The 19,851-nt window shown below is 45.5% G+C and overlaps 1 protein-coding gene across 10 annotated transcripts in view; it reads left to right on the plus strand.

The window, feature by feature from the left end:
* The window catches only part of PDE5A (phosphodiesterase 5A), a 783,446-nt gene that overhangs the window by 325,586 nt on the left and 438,009 nt on the right, over positions 1–19,851 (plus strand). The window lies entirely within an intron of this gene.

Consider the following 19,851-nt stretch of genomic DNA (forward strand, 5'->3'; position numbering starts at 1 on the left):
TGTCGCCTTCATGGTGGTTTCCTGGGCTGGCTCCAATCCCCTCTTCAGTTTTGGGGGTTGGGGGTCGTTAGGGCCTGGGTGCCCTGCTTGTCGTTTTCCGTTGGTTGCCTGCCTCCTTGGTGGCAGTGGTGGCTTCTCCTTTCCGGTGGCCTGGCTATTCCGGGCCTGGATTGTGTCCCTGGCTTTGCTGGGGTGTCTGTTCGCTTTAGATCTTTATCCGTCTGTGGTCTCCTCGATGTCCTTCTGTGGATGGCGGTATCTGGTGGTTCTTTGGCGGGTGCACCTTCTCTGTTGTTGGTTATGGGGTGTTCCTGATGTGTGTTGACTGTCCCCTGGGTGGCAGAGCTGTGGTGTTGCTGTTTTCTGTTCACCTTGGTCATCTCCTGCTTGTTGTGGGTGGTGCAATCCATTTTTTGGTGGGAGCCTTGCAGGATGTGTTCTCTTGCCTGTTTTTTTCCAGTGCTTATCCCAGTTGCTTCCCTTGGGATGCTTCTTTTGATGTGATGTCCTGGGTGTTTTTTGGGGGTTTGAAAGGCCGGGTTCCTGGCTTTGGTATGCTCCATACTTTAAGGAATGGGGCGAGGACAGGAGGGATCTGGGAGTAATGCCCTATTACTTATCAGTAATCTTCGCTACTCCTGGTCCCATTGTCCTCGTCCCATTCCTGGCACCCCTGCCTCCTGGGCGTCCGGCCTTCCTGTTCATGGAATGGTAGTTCAGGCGGAATGCTGGGTAAGTACTGGTTATGTACTCCCTGTGGGAGGGGGTGGGGTAGCGATCCCAGCATACCTCTGTTCTTTTTTCTGGTAGGGAGATGGTTATCGCCATACGTAAGGAATGGGACGAGGACAACATGACCAGGAGTAATGAAGATTACTGGTACCTAATAGGGCATTTGCACATGTGAATTCAATGTACAGGTCCAAATGGCTCACCTATGGGTGCAAATTCACTTTTACAATTTGAAAAAAGTGCATTCACACAACCTTTTCCACAACTACTCTTGCAAACATGCAACCGCCGCTGGATTCCTGAAGCTCTTGTGAAACATCTGTGTGCTCCATTCTTAAGAAATGTGTAAATCTATAGTTGTATGAGTAGCTTGGTTGCAGATTTACAAAATATTTGAATTAGCAAGGGGTTTCTTTAGTCAACTTTCATACAAATAAACAGACATCTTCCTTTAACGTGACCACCTCCTTGTTCTCCCTAATAGTGGCTGACCTCATCACTCACGTGTGCACATGATAAAAGTGTGCATGCTAAAACTTCATTTCCGCACAGGGAAAATTAATTAGAGGGACAATAGATTGAGGTTAATTTAGAATCCAAGTGAAAAAAAATATTTAATCTTGAGTAATTTGATTCTCTTTATGAGCAAAGATGATAACAAGATCTTGTGCCCTTTTAAAAAGAGCAGATCAAATATTTTTCATGAATTTGCCTCTTTCAGCCCGCCAAGTTCTGAATCACCAATCTGATTCAGGGCCAGACTCGGGAACCAAAATCACCCCTGGCAAAATGCTTAAACCTCAAAAAGTGCTTGCAGTGCACACCTTTATTCTTCCGTTTTATCCTTGTTTTGCCATAGTTATTTCTGGATTGTTCTTGTTTGCGTGCTACCTGAGTTGATTTTCAGACTGTTAAAAAGTCCTTTTTAACAGTCCGAAATGCATTGGGTACAACAAGATTTGCTACTAAGGATGTTTATATGACTTTTGTCATGTCCAGAAAAAGGCTTGGATGAGCATATCTGGGGAATAAGAAGCAATGAAATTCATAAGCATATCACGTGTGAATGAAACGAAAAAATAAATGAAGCATAACAAATATGTTGGAGTACTTAGAATAATTTTGGCTAAAAATTGAAAGAACTTTGAGAGAAAAAAAGATGGGATAATCCCTACTTGGATCTGTGCACCTAGTTTAGGAGAAATGCTTAAACCTGCCGAGCTTCCTTAGTCTCTATGTGCAATCTCTCTCTTTCTGTCGACCCATTCTCCCTTTCCCCTTCTTTCCTCTCCCTTCCTCCTCTCTGATCACTTTCTCTCTACTGTCTGCCTCTTTTTTTCTCTCTTAAATCCTCCCCATACCTGCTGGGAGCTGGAAAAATTATAGAGCACCTGCAGTGGCCCTGTGCCTTCAAAACCAGCCTCCAAGGGCTGCAGCCTGCCGGGGAAATGCCCGGAGGGGAATACAATGCATGTCCAAACCTGGTGTCATCCCATTTTTAAAAAGAGACACAAGTAAGTCAGAATATGAGAGTCTTGGTATGTGTCGTCACTCTTTCTTTAGAATGCTGCCCTGCATGTTACAGGGACAGTAGCCAGTGAACAGGTTAACAGTAGACATTGTTTTTCATTGGTCTTTTTAGCACTAGAAAATCAATTAGAAGGTGGAAGCACACTGCCTCACTCCCCAGCTCTCAATTTGCCCCAATACATCATGTTAAATGCAGTGCATGATAACACTTACTTCAGTAGTTAGGCTTTACATTTTACTCTTGTGGGTACCGCCTATGCTGTGTAACAGTAGACATGTGTTTCTGGAAATACTGCCCAAAGTCTTCTCAGGTATCTGTACCACTCACTGGGCGCATGTGCATCAACACAAGCTTGTCAGCTCAGTAGCTCAATGGAGCCTTTTCAAGTAGAAGGAGGGTGGTAGCACACTGCCTCAAATCCCAGCACTCAATTTGCCCCAATGCATCATAGAGAATGCAGTGCTTGCTAACACTTACTTAAGTTACAGTCTAATTTTTCACCTTTGTTGGTGCAGGTTCTGCTGTGTAAGTCTAGATATGTTTCTGGATTAATTCCTTAATCAGTAGAGAGCAACAAGTTGTTTTGGGGTTGCTGGAAATGCTGAGCAAAGACTTCTCTATTATCTGTACCACTCACTAGGCACATGTGCATCAACACAAGCTTGTCAGTGCACTCAGTAGCTCAAGGAGCCTTTTCAAATAGAGCTTCGCATCCCGGCACTTAATTTCCCTAGTGCATCATGGCAAATGCAGTTCACAATAACACTTACTTCAGTTGCAGTCTTTAGGTTTTCACCCTTGTTGGTGCAGCTTCTGCTGTGTAAATCTAGACCTGTGTTTCTGGATTCATTCTTTCATCGGTAGAGAGGAACAAGTTGTTTTTGGGGGGTAGGAAGTGCTGCACAAAGTCTTCTCAGGTATCTGTACTACTCACTGGGTGCATGTGCATCAACACAAGCTTGTGAGCTCAGTAGCTCAAGTAGCCTTTTTAGGTCTCGCCTACGCAGCGCGCATGTGCCGCATAGGCAAAAAGCCCTTTTGCGATCGCTGTGGCTTTTCAGCCAAAAACGTGCACGCGTTCCATTGCCTTCAATGGCAACGCGTGCACGTGTGGCGATTCACTTGCGGGAGCGCACAGCGCCATATGGTAGCAATTATCGCTCCTGGCGCTGGTCGCTCTCGCAAGTGAAATGCTTTCACTCGCCCCCTCCTCTCGCCCATCCCCCTGCTGCCTCATTTTAGCGCGAGGAACGCGCTTGTTTACCAGGAATCCATTGCACTCAGAATCACAGTCCTAGCACTTCAAACGCTGGTAACAAGTGAAACTTAGGATGGGGAATAAGGAATGCTGCTCTGTGGAAGGGGCATGCTGTTTTGAGTAATATGATGCAGACATGGAACCGGCAGCTGAAACACCAAGAAGTAAGACTACCTGCACCTAGTGTGCTCTGCCGCGTCAGAAAAATCTCGAGGGGGTCTCCATTACCTGTGGCTCAACAGGGTGAGCACACCGTCCCTTTCACAATACTCTCCCAGGTCGCTCCTCCATGGCCGATATACCTGTTGCCTTCTCCTGTGCCAAGGACGAGGACAAACCGTTTAAACTTCAACCTGCCGCTTGCATCTGCCATATACAGATATAGATACAGAAAAATAATTAAAAGAAACACAGCTCAGTACGCCATCTTGGCACCGCGTATATGGCGTTCTTTAAAACAGAATTAGCTAGTATTCCAAGTATACTGAGAAGGCTGGCAGCGAAAAAGTCACACATGAACCAAAATAATGAATATGCATTAAATAGTTAGATATTGGGGTAAGAAGTAATTAAAATCAAATCTGTATTCACCCCGGAACACTGCTGAAATAACTCGCATTTGTAACCCTTAATCAAAAATTTTACTGTAGATCTGTTTCATAAAAAACACTTTGTTCATCTGTTCGGACCATGCATACAATTTAAAGAGTTTGTTCATTTTACGGTGCTTACAGCCAAGCCCCTATGACACAAACAAGTGTGTCCTTTGTTTATGTTTATGTCTATGATTACCTACCAGAGTGTTTCTCCACTGATTGGCTTGTACCTTCTGATGAATGGTGGGTTGTGTGCCGAAAGGGAGAGTTTGGGAAATGTTGAGTTAACGCTGGGTGTGGATGGGCAGAACCTGTAAACTGTTACAGATTATAGGGAGAAATTTCAGAATAAACTGGGTATGATGGCTGCAGGGGTGGTGTGGGTGGGCGGGAGAAGTACGCCACAAAGCCGAGGAGGGGAGCACTGGGCAGATTAGAGTTGAAAAACTCACCAGTCTGCAGGATTAAGAGTCGAGTAGCGCAGTCCAGGGAGTTTTCTCATGCACGGTCTGTAACAACTAGAGACGTCTCTGCAGCCAGACGTTGGAGGGTAGCACTGACTGTGCAGCCAGGGGTTGGGGGTTGCACAGCTTGGTGTTGCGTATGTGGAAAGCTGCACACAGATGGGAGACAGGTGCAGCTGAGGAGCACCAGGCAGTGAAGAGCAGCTATGGGAGAGCTGAAGAAAATGGTGTTTGTTAGAAGTCGGCAAAGCACGAGCCAAATGTCTGGTTTTGCCCTTCGGCGACTGGCGAACCAAACAAAATAGAAGGGAGCCTGGCATCCCAGATGCTGCTTTCCTCCTTCACTCCAGAGCCTTTTTAAGGCATGGGCAAAGTGGGCTCTGGCCCATGGCCCCAGTTTTTCAGGGGCCCCTGAAAAACAGAGTTCTGCAGAGTCCTGCCTTGATTACCTTGAATTATTTTGTAAACAGATTGTTTCATTGTACCTTTAGTTTACTTTAATGTGGGTGATGTGTGAGAGTCTATTGCATATATTTTTCCTGAGAGATGCTGTTTTTGTCTCATGCAATGTCCATTTAAACAAGCATTGGCATAGCCAATAGGTTTTGCCTTTGGGACCTTGTAAGTGTTTAGTCATGCAACACTTGATGTTGTTGCACCAAGGATATTGTGCTAGATAATTAAACACTTATAAGGTCCCAAAGGCGAGACCTATTAGCTATGCCAAGGCTTGTTAAATATAAGGAGGGCCCAATGCATCAGAGGCTTTTTACCATATCCATCACTATGCGCAGCTCTTCTTTTCCCTCATCTTGGGCTGGATGTACTATGGTTTGGCTCACAAAGCTTTACCTGTTTTTGCACACAGGTGTGATGCAAATGGATCCATTGTTTGCAGTGTCACAGGTGTACTAATCTGTCATGGTGCAGTATGTCGGAAGGGCTGCCAGAAATTCCCTTTGTGAATCCTTGTAAATAGCATTCAATTTCCACTGTGAAGGAGGCATGTAAGAGGCAGCAGGCCACCATCATTGCATCCTCACAATGCCACAATAGCTGCTACTACTAATAAAAACAACTTGGCATGATGAGAAGGGGCATCATGGGAAGCCTGCAGTGGTCCTGTGAACTCGCTCTTTCCATCCAATGTTTAATATAGTGGAAGCAAACCCTCATGTACAGCTTTCACTTTTCCCATTCGTATCTTCCCTTTTTGTGGTCCGTCTTGACAGAACAGCTGTAAACCAGACAATGTAAGAAGCACCAAGAGAGCCGCTTTGGCTCCGCCCACATATTGGGAGCCAGGGGCACAGATTTTGATCAGGCAGAAGTTGTGTGCTTCCACAAAAAAGTGATTGCCCTTCAAACAGCTGTGATGATTTTGATTTTTTATCCAGATGCCTGAGGTTGGATTGTAAGGTGCAAAAACATGCCATTGTAATACTATTAAAGTGTCTTAGATAACTAGAGATTTTATGTGGTTGTTTTTCTGGCAGCAACACAGATAGCAGGAGGCTGACATAAACATACATGAATTTGTATGTCTGACTTGACAGTACATTCATAAGCAAGACCCATTGGCATTGCCAATGCTTGTTGTATGTCCAATTGTTTGCAACCGCATTAACAGCTTCAAATCGCTGAACAATGAAACCTATTACTCACTCACTTATGAGTCTCGGCGTGTTGCAGTGTGGACATAACAAGTCGCCAATCAGTTTGTGAATCCCATTTTCCATAAGGACATTGCAAATGTGTGTTTGCTGCTGGCGAAACTGTATTTGTAAGTAAATCATTTCCCCATCATGCCTCAAAGCAGAGGTCAGGTTTTATTTTCCACAGGCATCAGGCAAAAGTGCAAATGGCCTGCAGTTAAACATGTTTAAACTCTAAAATACCACATCAATTTGTAAGTTATTTCCTCTATAAATAAAAAGCCAAATACATTCTGTTTGTTCCTCTCACAAACGATCTGTACTAAGAATGGAAGGTGAGCTCAGTATGTAAATAATTCAGGCTTCAGTGGTAAGCACGCCAAGTGAATACTCCTATTTTAAAATCTCTCTCCAAACATCCTGTGCTTGACTCTAAAAACACTAGCCCCGTGTTCTTGACATGGAGGAATGAAGTAATTACCTTAGGCCTAAAAATACATAAACCAGAAAGTCTTGGAAAATGGGTCATTGGTATTAATATGAATTGAACTCTTGCTTACCCTAAAATTGTCTCTTAATCTCTACTCATGAGGATACACACAAGCAGCTGTCCAACGAACACGACTCACAAAAACTGTACACTTAATAATTTGCTACATTTGGATAGCAAAGCACACTCCACTACCTATACATCTGCATCAAAACACAAGCACATATTAAGGAGACCAACACGTACACAGACATGCATTAGACCATGCTTTTCCAACTAGTAGTAACTCGTGAGCTACACGTAGCTCTCCACCTACTTGGAAGTAGCTCCCCTGTGTGCAATGCAGCATATTTAATTAGAAGCTTTTGCTTGGTTTAAATAATATATCTATATCAAAATTGAAAAGTGTGTGTTTTAGACGTAAAAATTTATGTATATTTCAGATCGCATAACCTGATGTTTGGAGAAAAATGGTTGAATTTCCAAAATATGTATAAAGCTGATTTTGAGTGATAAATTATAAGGCATTCAGCAGAATTATTACTAATATTATTAACTATATTATTAACTTGTGTGGGGGCACTGCAGCCATGGCTGTTATTTATTATCCATGTAAAGGCATTCCACATTGATAAAGCATTTTTTACATTACTCAACCCCTGAATGGCGCCCGACATCTCCTTGGCAATCCCAACGGGCTACAAGATCACTTGAGAGTACCGTCTTCACAAGCCAGGAGGAGGACTTGCTATCATCCACAAGGAATCCATCAAATGCACAACATCCTCGAAGAGCACCACCCTATTCCTGGAACACCTGCACTTCAAGCTGCACATCTCAGAAAACTTCATCTTGAACTGAACCGTCGCCTGCTGACCACCCATTCACCATTACCAACCTCATCATCAACTTCGTCACTCCACTCACCATTGACTCCAGAGCCTACATTCTCCTCGGTGACCTCAACTTTGACCTAGAAGACCGAAACGACCCCTGCTCCATAGCACTCCTCTAAAGCTTCAGCACTAACAGACTCACCTGGCTTGTCCCAGAACAAACACACCTCGCAGAACACACATTGGACTCCATCTTCACCACAAGTAACAGCATCAACTACAACACCACCACACCACTCACATGGACGACCACTCCATCGTCCACTTTTTATTCAAACACACCGCAATTCAACACCCCTACTAGGTTTAGCATTCCAAGCTGAAGCTAGGGCTAATTCACAAAAGCAGACTGGCTCATCGTTGTGAATAGAGATCAAACTAGTCCCACAGACAACCTCGACAAGGACATCAACAACTTCAACAGTTTGATCAAGAAATGCACGAACTCCTTCGCACCCATCAAACCCAACAAGCATATTAGATTATACCAGCAGGCCAGCTGGTGCACATTAGACTTCAGAGACACCAAACAACACTTTAAACAACTAGAAAGGAAATGAGAACCAGCTAGGACACCACTGACAGAACAACTTACAAGGCTGCACTCAGACGCTATCACCAGCTAATACGAGACACCAAGAAAAAAGCACTAGGGGACTGCATCAAAGGATGTTCCAACAGCTGCAACTATATCTTCTTGCTCGTTAAGGATTTCACATCACCCTTAGCCACTGTCACCAACATCTCTGCCTCCCAACCACTCTACAACAATATATCCAACTTCTTCCACAGTATAATCACAAACATCTAAAGCAAATGTGCACAACATCTCAACCCCAGAGAACTTATTGCTAATCTACCTACCACCAACTAAGACAGCCATCTGACAGAATGGACAGCCCTTACCAGAAACACAGCGGTAATCATGCAGACCATCCACTCAGGGGCCTCAACAGACCCATGCCCCACCACATCTACAATTTGGGAACCTCACCAATCAGCACCATCCTGACCCACCCTGACTAACATCCTCAAAGGTTGCGGGCCGCTACTTAACGTGGGTGGCAGCACAAAGGGCTGGGTAGCGAGAGGAGGTGGTAAGGGCGGGTAAATGAAAAAAGCATTGCACTTCCCTGCGCACCTGCTGGCCTCTTCCTCTCCGTTCTCTTTGGTGGAGTCCTGGAGCAGGAAGGAAGCAGGAACCAGAAAGCGCACAGACTTCCAATCTCTCCCAGCCAATCACAGCGCTGCCTTACAGCAGCTTAGTGATTGGTCTGAGTGCCGTGGGTTGGTGCTCAGAGAGGAGCAGCAGGCATTGGCATGTTCTCCACCCAGGTTGTAATGCAGCCTGGGTGGAGAACATGCAAAGTGTGCATGAATGTGTGGCTGGCCCGAGACGGCCTTCCAGACATGTATGCAAACTTTACAGAGTGCCACCACTGTTACGGTGACGTGCAGCCCTGCCCCACCCTTAAACAGGTGAGGCACAGATGGAAAAATACAATAATAATAACATTAGTTATTATTTTATTTTTCCTTTTTTTCAGCTGCTCACAGAGCAGTGAGGCGACGCTCCTCCGCCTTAGTGGAGGAGCCTCCCCTGATCATCACAACCTCCATCACGTCCACCATTTTCCTAAATGAATGAAAACTTACAGAAATGAACGCCCTCCTCAAGAAGCCCACAGCCGATCCGAATCAACTGAAGAATGTCCAACCCATGTCTCCACTTTCCTATCAAGCCAAAGCGATTGAGAAGGCCCTCAATAGCAATTTACAATCCACCTCGAACTATACCATCTTCTAGACAACACTCTATCAGGACTCATAAAGAACCACAACACTGAAACAGCACTCATCGTGGCCACTGATGACATTTGAATCATTCTGGACTGAGGAGAAACAGCGTCCCTCATCCTGCTCGACATCTTCGCGGCCTTCAACATCGTCTCCCATAACACCCTCAACAGAGGGCTTCATGAGCTTTGCATACAAGGATCCGCTCTCAAATCAATATGCCCCTTCCGCACAGGAAGAACCTAAAGGGTCATGCTGTCACCCCTCACACCAGAGACCAAGAAATTGATATGTGAAGTCTCACAGGGATCGTCCCACAACCCCACCCTTTTCAACATGTACATGGCTCTGCTCGCCAACATCATCTGATCTCATGGCATCACTGTCATCTCCTATTCTGATGGCACCCAATTCGTCCTCTCCCTGACGATCAAATTAACCACCGCCAGAACCAACTTCACCAACTGTATGACCATGGTAGCAGACTGGATGCGAACCAACTGCCTGCAGCTCAATTCCAACAAGACAGAAGTACTGGTCTTCGACAACAAGACCTCCCCATGGGACTCCACATGATGGCCATTGGAGCTAAGACCAACACCCACAGACCATGCAAGAAAACCATCCTAAATGAGAAGCTCAACAGGCAGTGTGCTCTTCCTGCTTCCACAACCTACGCTTGCGGTAAAACATCTTCAAATGGGTGGATCAGAATACCAGACCTACCATCACACAAGCACTCATCACCTGCAGGCTGGACTAAGGCAACACTCTTTATGCCAAAATCTCCAAACAACTCCTACACTGACTCCAGACCATCCAAACCACCACTGCAAGACTCGTACTCGATCCCCCATGCCACACCCATATCACACTACACCTCAGGAAGCTTCACTGGCTCCCCATTCACAAGCGCAGCCAATTCAAACTTCTCACACACTCATACAAAACCCTACACAGCTCAGGACCAGAATATCTGAACAGCTGTATTTACTTTCACCAATCCGCGAGGCACCTACACTCTGCCTCAAACTCACTCACAAACATTTCCTGCATCCGCAAAAGCAAAACTGGTGTTCGTTCATTCTCCTACATCACACCCAAGACATGGAACTACCTCCCTCAATGCATCACAGCCTCCTCCTCACTTTTTGACTTCGGCAAGAAGCTAAAGACCTGACTCTTGGCTTTTCTTCCCAAGTATCTAATTATGCGGTATGTGTGGTTATCCTCAATCACTGCTATTGGCAATGCATGGCGGTACAAAAGGGGTTGGTGATGGACGGAGCTTCTGAATCAATCAGACACTCAGACCCAGTCAAGAGATCTGGGTTTAATCCATCACCGTTCTTTAGCCCACTCTGCCACCCCAGTTCAGACATGGCTATATGCAAATCAGTCTGACCCTGTGCCTCATGGGAACAGTGCAGCCCGAACTGCCAAGCCATGTCTTCCCTGGACCGGAAACAAGCTTCCGAGGACCGGTTTCTGGCATTCCAGCCTTCTTCAGCCCGGCTTGCTTGAATCCAGTGGCAAAGTGAGCAAGGGACTCACGTCTGAGTATACCCTGCCACACTTATGGCGGCCAAAAGCGGTACAAAAGGGGTTGGTGATGGACGGAGCTTCTGAATCAATCAGACACTCAGACCCAGTCAAGAGATCTGGGTTTAATCCATCACTGTTCTTTAACCCACTCTGCCACCCCAGTTCAGACATGGCTATATGCAAATCAGTCTGACCCTGTGCCTCATGGGAACAGTGCAGCCCGAACTGCCAAGCCATGTCTTCCCTGGACCGGAAACAAGCTTCCGAGGACCAGTTTCTGGCATTCCAGCCTTCTTCAGCCTGGCTTGCTTGAATCCAGTGGCAAAGTGAGCAAGGGACTCACGTCTGAGTATACCCTGCCACACTGATGGCGGCCAAAAGCGGTACAAAAGGGGTTGGTGATGGACGGAGCTTCTGAATCAATCAGACACTCGGACCCAGTCAAGATATCTGTGTTTAATCTATCACCGTTCTTTAGCCCACTCTGCCACCCCAGTTCAGACATGGCTATATGCAAATCAGTCTGACCCTGTGCCTCATGGGAACAGTGCAGCCCGAACTGCCAAGCCATGTCTTCCCTGGACCGGAAACAAGCTTCCAAGGACCGGTTTCTGGCATTCCAGCCTTCTTCAGCCCGGCTTGCTTAAATCCAGTGGCAAAGTGAGCAAGGGACTCACGTCTGAGTATATCCTGCCACACTTATGGCGGCCAAAAGCGGTACAAAAGGGGTTGGTGATGGACGGAGCTTCTGAATCAATCAAACACTCACACCCAGTCAAAAGATCTGGGTTTAATCCATCACCGTTCTTTAGCCCACTCTGCCACACCAGTTCAGACATGGCTATGGCAATGCATGGAGCATATGGAATATACCCTCTTCCTCATCTTTCTTTATGGCACTTCTTTTGACTTAGATGCCCACAATCCTACACACCTGCCCAAACACCTGAATACCCTCTCGGGTTATTAGTGCGCTGTACTAATCAATGTAACATAACATTACTATGGACAACTGTATCTTTGGTGATCACTGATGGTAATCTTGGGCCACTAATGTAATCCTGTCTGATGTGGTCCTTATTACAACAGTAATAATATTAGTAGCTCGTGCAGTGACATAACTTCAGGGGGTTGTTTGAGGTGTTACACCCCCTCCTAAAAAATATTTTGTTGTAAATAGTTGGGTACAGGTGTGTTCGGTTGGGTATGGTGAAGTGTCTATTGGATTTCACCTGGGATTTTTACATGCCCACACTGACAAAAACACACACACACACTTCCTCTGATCTGTTTTGAAGGCCATAAAAAATGCTGATTCGTTGTAAAAATGTTGTGTTTTAAGTGTTCCTAACTATCTGCCCTCCTCTTTTTCTCCACTCTCACTTAAGTCTCCCTCACGTTGTGCTTTTCATATGTGTTTTAAAAAAAATATCCCAGCGTGATTGTTGGGAAACCTGAGGCTCACTGCCTCCCTCCCCTCCCAATTCTACTAACCAAGCTACGCCCTTGAGCTCATGATGGTTCTCATTGAACATAAGTAGCTCTTATTACAGAAAAAGGTTGACGACCCATACATTAGACATATAGAGAACACCTTACAAAGAACACCGCACTCATGCCCAACACAGATTACCCATGCATCATTGTCAGTAAACTATTTCAGACAGGTAGTAACAGGTTGCGAAGCTAGGATATACATGCATAACACAATGTTATGTAACATAACAAACAGTAATGTAACATAACGTAAAATAACAGCATATGCAAGACACCATTTTAATGGACTGCAAAACTAATCATGCTGCCATATATGTGGGTTTACTCGTGTGTGCCACGAATCTCAGATATTGAGCTTCCCACTGTGTGTGTTTTCGAATGAATATTAGGTGTGCTACTGTTTACGTAAGTTAAAGTGTGTGTCCAATGAAGTGAGAGGAATGATTGTAGAGGCAAGACTCAACAGCAGGCCACAGAATGCCTAGCCATGAAGTATGACCCAGCACCTGCAAACCTTGTAGTCTTTGCGTTCATCAACTCCCTGCGTCATTGTGTGAATTCCTCAATATGTTGCGCTTTGCCTTTAACTAGCCACTTCTAAGCAGCCCCATATAGCTGATAAGGAACCTGCTCCAGCGAGCAGTGTCTCTTCATAAATTAAGGTGGCCACCCTTTCTGTCCTCTATTCATCTCAGGAGCCAGATGTGCGGCAAGACGGGAGGACAGAGGTGGAGCAACTGCTATAGTAACCTCTAGGTGAAAGTTCCACCACATATAGTTGTACCATTATACGATCTCACTGGAATTTCTGCTGCAAAGATTTCTAATGCTGCGCTGCTTCGCTGAGGTGTACCCTGCAAGCATTTATCATTGTCAATTAATTTCCAATGTGATATTGAGAACGGGGTGTGGTATGACCTGTTCTGTGACTGGGTAAGTAGCTGATACTTCATTGGGCATCTACATTACAAATCTTGATATATTTGCCTACCCTGATTGAAGACCATAAAATAAAATACCAAATATTGTTGCAATTAATTTAAGGAGCCCGTCGAGGCGGAGGGCAGATCGTAATCCCTAAAATAACAAGCACTTTGTACTTATAGCTCTTGCTTATGAGAAGCAAAGCTGGCATTCTCTTTTACTGACAGCCTTGCTTCTCGTAAGCAAGGACTATACGTACAAAGTGTATGTTTATGCACCGCTTGCAGGTTTTCAAAACAAATGAATGAAAGGCATTGTCATTTACAATGCCCATAGCTCAAACTCTATCAAATGCAAGACCTATTGCATTGCAAATGCTTGTTTCTATAATAAGTGTGGGCAACCTTCCTTGGCAGTGGAAGTATTTTTCCAGCACAGATTACGTCGCAGTTCTCATAAAAAGGTTTTGTAGGGGTCAGCTTGAAAGGAAAGATCTTCTGTGATCTTAAATACATAGCTGGTGGTACCTGATGTGCGTTTTCCTTTACATTTTCGGTTTGTGGGTTTTGGGGTACAGTTAATAAAGAGAAGGCGTGTGTCTCTTAGCTCCTGTGTGTGAGCCAATCATTTTGTTTTCCTTTTGGGCTATTTTTGTTGTTACCTAATCAGATTTTTTTTTTCCTGAAAGGAACGTGTGTTGCCATTAAAATGTTAACTCCTGAGACAATTCTACCCATCAATGCTTGGCTCCGCAGTCGCAGGTTTCAATACCGACATTCTCTTAACTGTATCAATCTCTCAACTTTGGTTAATCGAGTAGAGCGGGCCTGAGTTAGCATCAACATAACTTTTTCGCTAAGCACGTGCATTATAAATACACTTTACAGTGTATGGTTACTTATTGTGGTTTATTGAAAGATTACCCATAGATGCATTAAATAACTTTTCTTAGAGTCTACTCCCTATTCTAATCTAGCGTCCTCCTGTTTCAGATGCACGGGCAACATTTAGAATATCAGCATAACGAGGACTGGAATATAATGTATAACGACCTCCGTCCCGAAAAGTGGTGCGCCGCGTTAGGCTACAAAAATCATGGCACTTGGAATTACGTCACAGGTTAAGCATTCAATGGCTTCTCCTCAGACGAACAAACATTGCCCGGCTCGGGTGTGAAGACGGAGGCCCTTGCAGCCACCTTGTAACCGCTTATTCTCGCTAATTGTTGGATAGCAATACTGAGGTGGCATCAGGTGTGGGCTTTTACTTCTCTGTGTAGCCGTTGGCTGCGGCGCGCGCCACACCTGTGGAGAGGCAGAAATCCACTCCCAGCCTGCCCTGAACCTGGAGTCTCATCCGTGCGTGCGCTGTGCGACGTCGTCCCCAAATCACTCCAGCGAACAGGTGCAGCACAAGAGAATTGGACGAGGAGCTTGTGTTCTCGCAGGGCTTCAGTTTTTACCAATGCATACGGCCTTATGGGACGAGCCAACCTCCTATACCACTGCAGGACAGACAAGCCTGTTCACAGTGGTAATGATACCACCGCGAACCCCCATTCTTCAACGCACTAACCCTCCACCTGCGTGGCTTTTGAGGGACAAGCTGTGAATGGCACTTCCGGGTCGCCGCGGGCAGCGCGGCGGCCCCTTAAGGTCACTGCAGGCGGTGCGTCAGAGCGCTTCACAATAGGAACAGAAATGATCCATGAGAAGATTACGATTCAAGTGAACACCTTACAAAAGCAAACGTTAAGTTACATGAGGCAAAAGTGACAATTGTGAGCAAACAAAATACAAGAGGTAGCAAAAGGTACATTACAGGAGGAATAGAATGGGACCTCAGCGAGAGGGAGGTTGTGGGGGGCGGGACTTAAAAAAGAGACAAACGCCCACGGATCGCATCAAGCCGGGGAAAAGAGTAATTGACACACATCTCTTCCAATGGCTAGCCTCCATTTACGAAGCTAGCCAATGGAAGAGAGAGGTGGGTTAAAGCCCCACACTGTTGAAGTCATGAAATCTTCGCATCCGCTCCCCCACTTCTTCGCAGTGCAACAGTAGCCTCGACCTAAAAACAGAGGGTTAAATCATATAAAGTGATGAGATAGAGAGGAGAGGGCAGGGAATAGTAAGATGTTGTGAGGAACAGTAAGGGTGAAGGAGAAGATGTTGAAACACGCATCATTGAATTTATACACTTTTTTTTCAATTATCCATCACATGTTATCTTCCAACAAACATCAGTGGATGCATTCCACGTCCACATCTTCTCTCTGATGTGAGGTATAGTTGTAACTCATAGTGCCTCTTCAGTTATAGCGCATTTTATTTGTTCCTGGTTGTTTTAGAGGGGAGAGAAACAAAACAATCTTACTTGCTGCTAGCATTCCTCCCATTTTTAGGAAATGTAAATAACCCGTGTAACTGCTGCCCAATTTTATTTTTAACTGTTATTCAGTTTAACTGTCCTGACTATAATAACTCCTAACCTAAAGAAATTTGCTGATGTGTGTTGCAGTGTTTAACTCAAAGCATCCTCTTACAAGTAGGGAGGGGAGGTGAATAGAAAGTAGATATGAGAAAGTGATGGGAGAATCCTTATATCCTGGGCTACAAGTTTTCCTCAGCTCTCATCAGGATTCCACTGAGGTATGTGATGCAACACACCTTCGGCTACCTCTTGGCACTGATTGCTTTTCTGTTACATTTAATTTATGCCCTGGAGGAGGGAGCTATGTTTGTCCATCTGACTCTGTCCATTACTTTGCTTGTAGAGATTTGATGTAATTGTCACAATTAAACTCCTTTTACCATTCATTATGAACTCAGTGCCCTTTGTAAATGCACTGTGTGGGTGCTTAATTATCACTACACCCCCACCCCCCAGAGACCTCGTATTTCGTTTAGAAGTGTTTCACACATTTTTTAAGTCTTTTAAAGAAGAATTCACACTTTAATAATTGAAGGGACGGCATCTTGGTGTTTGATTGTACTGATCTGTGAATGCCTAATGTCTCTTCAGTAGTTTCTGACTGGGGCTGGGGTGGCTCCTCTGTTTGAGCGGAGGGGCGTCGCTCCACTAAGGAAAGCCCCAGACCAGAGCTGAAAAATAAAATGGTAATAAAGCTCATTATTATTTTCTTTTTCAGCAACACGTCCCAAACTATGGCCCCCATTAGGATGGCGGGCGGATCTCTCCCGTCAGGCCGGCGGTAGCCACCGCCGACTTGGTGGGGGCGATCCGCCCGCCATCCTAGCCGGAATGACCCCCCGCCATATTAGTATGGCTGGGGGGTCTGCAGCGGACGGAAAGACCATCCGCCGCTTTATATGGTCCAGTCATATTACAATGGGCTTTTTCAGATGCCTTTCCGTGGCGGCAATGCCGCCATGGAAAGGCATGCAGATTCTGTTTTGGGGGCCCTATGCAGGCCCCCATGGACTCCGGGGGGTTAGTGGGTGCACATGGGTGGGTACCTATGGTACACCCCAGCAGTTCCATGCACAGCATGGCAGGCACTGCGCGGTGACTGCCATGCTGTGCATGGAAGTGCACAGCATGACTTCCTGCCATTGAGGCGGGGGGTGCGGAGTGCACCGCCCGCCACAATGATAGGAATGCCACAGTGGCGGGCGCATCCTAATGCTAGCCACGGGACCCCCGCCCTTATGGCGGGCGGTCCCTTTCACCTGTAGGATGACCGGCGGACAAAGTCTGCCCTTCATCCTAATGACCCCCTGTGTGTCGGGACGTGACGGGTCATTGCTGCAGAGTGGCTGCAGCAGGGAACTTTGCGCTTTAAAATGTGCATATCCCTTTGTCCGTCCTTCTTGCGATGGCCGGTCAGACATGCACATTTTAAAGCTCTCTAACCTAGATGTATTAGACATCTGGGTTAGAGAAAGCGCAGGCCTCCAGTACTCTTTGGAGCTTTGAGTGAGGCTGCTCCCTCCTATCCTGGCGCTGTTCTCAATCTAGTGAGAGCGGTGCCAGGATTGGTTAGGGGAGTTTGCTGGGTCCCGCGTTGGAGCCTGCCAGAAGACCAAAGGTGGACGTCGCGTTGCAGAGGAAATCAAGTCTTTTTTTATTAATTTATGTATTTTGGGCACCTGACCCCCCCCCCACCGGCCGTCCATGTTAGCTGTCACTGGCCTGGGGTAGTTGTACTATCCCAAAAAGAAAAACACATTTTAGAGGTTCAGTGAGTGCATTTCAGAACATTTCCATTTTTTAGGCACTCGCACTTTTTTTCTTCTCGAGTACTTTATCACTTCTTCCTAATATTGGTCAGATTTTTGATTGATCCCTAGTGCACTTATTCGTGCCACATATTGGGACTCATTTACAAGCCCATTGCGCCGCCGGAGTGTCACTTTTTTTGACACACCGGCGGTGCAGAGTGCAGACCCTTATTTACGAGGCAATGCCATGCCACTTTGTGTGGTTTTTGATCGCCTCGTAGATATGGAGTAAGGCAAAGCTGTGGAAGTTGCAGCTTTGCCTTACCCTGCGTCACAGATGCGTTCCCTGGGCATTGCGGTGGGTGTTTCCAAGAAACACCCATGGATTTTGACGCACTCCTAGATTTACAAGGACTTGTAAATCTGGGAATGCATCAAAAGCCTACACCCTGTAGCCCCACTTACCTGACTGCTTTCTCTCCCGTTCCTTCCTCTTCCTGCCTGCTCATTCCAGCATCTAGACCGAGCACTGCCTTAACCGCCCGTATGCGTGGTTAAGGCAAGCGTGGTTCTGCTTGCAGGGAAACGGCACGCATGGCTCAGCCTGTATTGTTAAGGCAGTTTCCCATGATTTGAGTGCTTGGTTAGATGTTGGCTTATCGTTGTCTCCTTCACAAATAATAATAATGAAATATATGTCATAAATGAAAAAACGCTTCTTGATTTTATTAAAAATCCACTAGCAAAAAACCTTTAACATTGTATATTTTTTCAATTACATTTTTTTATTTGAAGCATAAGGCAACTTATAGGCGACTATAAATGTTTTTTTTTTCATTTTTATGGCATACACTACAATAGAAATTTACCATTGCTCCAGCTTACTAAGGCCAGACCTGTTGGCTATGCCATTACTTGTTATTTTTGTGGCAAATGCTTGCAATACAAGTCAGAAACCATTGACAAGTTTGCTAAGGCCAGGCCTATTGTCTTTTTATCAATGCTTATTCAGTTAGCAGTTTGTTCCTCCATTTCAAAGCCATTTCTTACCCATGTACTCCTGCTTCAAAGCTTCAAATTCATCTGGTTGTCCCTCCCCGCAACAGTGCACCCTAATACCATTTTTTAAAACAAGTAGTCTGGCTTTCCTCTTGCTGTTATGGCCTTTTGAATTCCGACTTGAAATAAGGGCTGACCGAGCCAGGGTTCTTTTGCAACTGGGGTGTGGTTAAAGTCTGTTACAGTCACACAAGAAGGGAGTGGTAAGGTTGAATGTTTGAGGCTGTGACTTCAGTGCCTGATTGTGAGACCGTGACTTCCAGCTGAGTTGCTGGTGCTATCAATTTGGGATTTAAGAACCAAAAAGCGATTTTTTTTGCCACAGACTAAACTTTATCATGTCTGAAGGTGTCTGGTTACAAAATATGTGCAGATGGAAGATTCTTAACCCCGTTTCATAAGTTTACCATGTCAGTATCAGCTGATCACCTTTAAATGACATGCTTATATTCTATCTGACAGAAAATAGTGTTCCTACTGTGAAGAAGTGATGGTGGGTACAGATAATGTCAAACGGCTCATTCCATCATTGCAAGAACACGTCTGCAACTTCTCTTGTTCCAACAAATTCCCTCCTGTTTTTCCTTCCTGGACCTCAATAACTGCTGCAACTTCCCGTATTCCCACACATTCCCATGTGGTACTCCTTCCCAGACCCTTTTGCTGCAAAGCCCCTTTTGTTTTTTCTTTCCTGTAACTATATAGCTGCTGGAACTTTTCTTGTTCTTACAAACCCACTCTTGTTATCCTTTCCTGGTCTTTGGTATCTGTTTCGGTACCTGTTTTTTGGAACTGCTGATGCTGAGCACCAGGAAGACCCGGCCCACTTAAAGCCCTGGGCACAGCGACAACGCTGGTAACACCACACTATAACACCACACAATAAACTCCAACGTTCTGTGGTGTATCAATCCTAACGGCCATGTTATTACACTCTATACATTTTGATGGAGCACCTCTCAATGCTGGCATCATGAGCAGCTGACGTTGGAGTCTGTGACTAACATTCAGAATAATGGCCCATGGAGAGCTCTGGCCCAGCCTGAGCACAACTTGACAAAATGTATGGATTCGAAAAAGAGCAAGCAGAGGTTGTGACCCTTCTTTTAAGGTTGCGACCCTTCTTTTGAGGTTGCAACCTTTCTACTAATGTAACAAAATGAAGAGAAGTGTGGCTCAATGATTAGAGCGACAGACCCTGATGCAGAGGTCTAGCCCGGGAC

This window comes from Lissotriton vulgaris, chromosome 3_1 (genome assembly GCF_964263255.1).
Source record: "Lissotriton vulgaris chromosome 3_1, aLisVul1.2, whole genome shotgun sequence".
Lineage (NCBI taxonomy): Eukaryota > Metazoa > Chordata > Amphibia > Caudata > Salamandridae > Lissotriton > Lissotriton vulgaris.